We start from the raw sequence: 546 nt of genomic DNA, 5'->3' as shown, positions 1-546 counted from the left end.
TTTAGGCTAATACTCAATCAAAACGGTAGGCTAAACGTTACGCACAAGTGCGGCACACACGCACGGTCGATAGCAAGACATTTCCAATCAATCAGTCAATCAAAATGTATTTATAACACTTTACAGCAACCAGCAGGGTCCAAAGTGCTTAACAGAATGAGTAATCACATCATCTAATAGAAAGAGTGAACATAGAAAACAAAAAAAATGAGAAAAGGTCACAAAGAAACAAAATAATTAAATTGTCACACCACTGCTACGTATTAAAAGCCAGACTCAACAGATTTGTTTTGAGTTTGGACCTAAAAAGAGCCACATCTGTAACAGTGCAAGTATCAGTGGAAACTTGTTCCAGAGTCTCGGAAGAGCAACTGCAAAAGCCTGATCACCCCACAGTTTATACCTGGACCTTAGGACTTCTAAAACCAGCTGATTTGAAGACTGCAATGACCTGTTGTGCTCCCGCAAAGTTAAGATTTCAGACAAATACTCCCTCTCGCTGTCTCTTACACACACACACACACACACACACACACACACACACAC

The 546-nt window shown here is 40.5% G+C and overlaps 1 protein-coding gene across 1 annotated transcript in view; it reads left to right on the top strand.

Moving 5' to 3' along the window:
• Positions 1–546, top strand: part of lrch1 (leucine-rich repeats and calponin homology (CH) domain containing 1) — a gene marked incomplete in the record, with an annotated part of 222442 nt that overhangs the window by 119685 nt on the left and 102211 nt on the right.

This window comes from Etheostoma spectabile, chromosome 4, assembly GCF_008692095.1.
Source record: "Etheostoma spectabile isolate EspeVRDwgs_2016 chromosome 4, UIUC_Espe_1.0, whole genome shotgun sequence".
Classification (NCBI taxonomy): Eukaryota; Metazoa; Chordata; class Actinopteri; order Perciformes; family Percidae; genus Etheostoma; species Etheostoma spectabile.
This window is presented reverse-complemented; position numbering and strand designations above follow the sequence as displayed.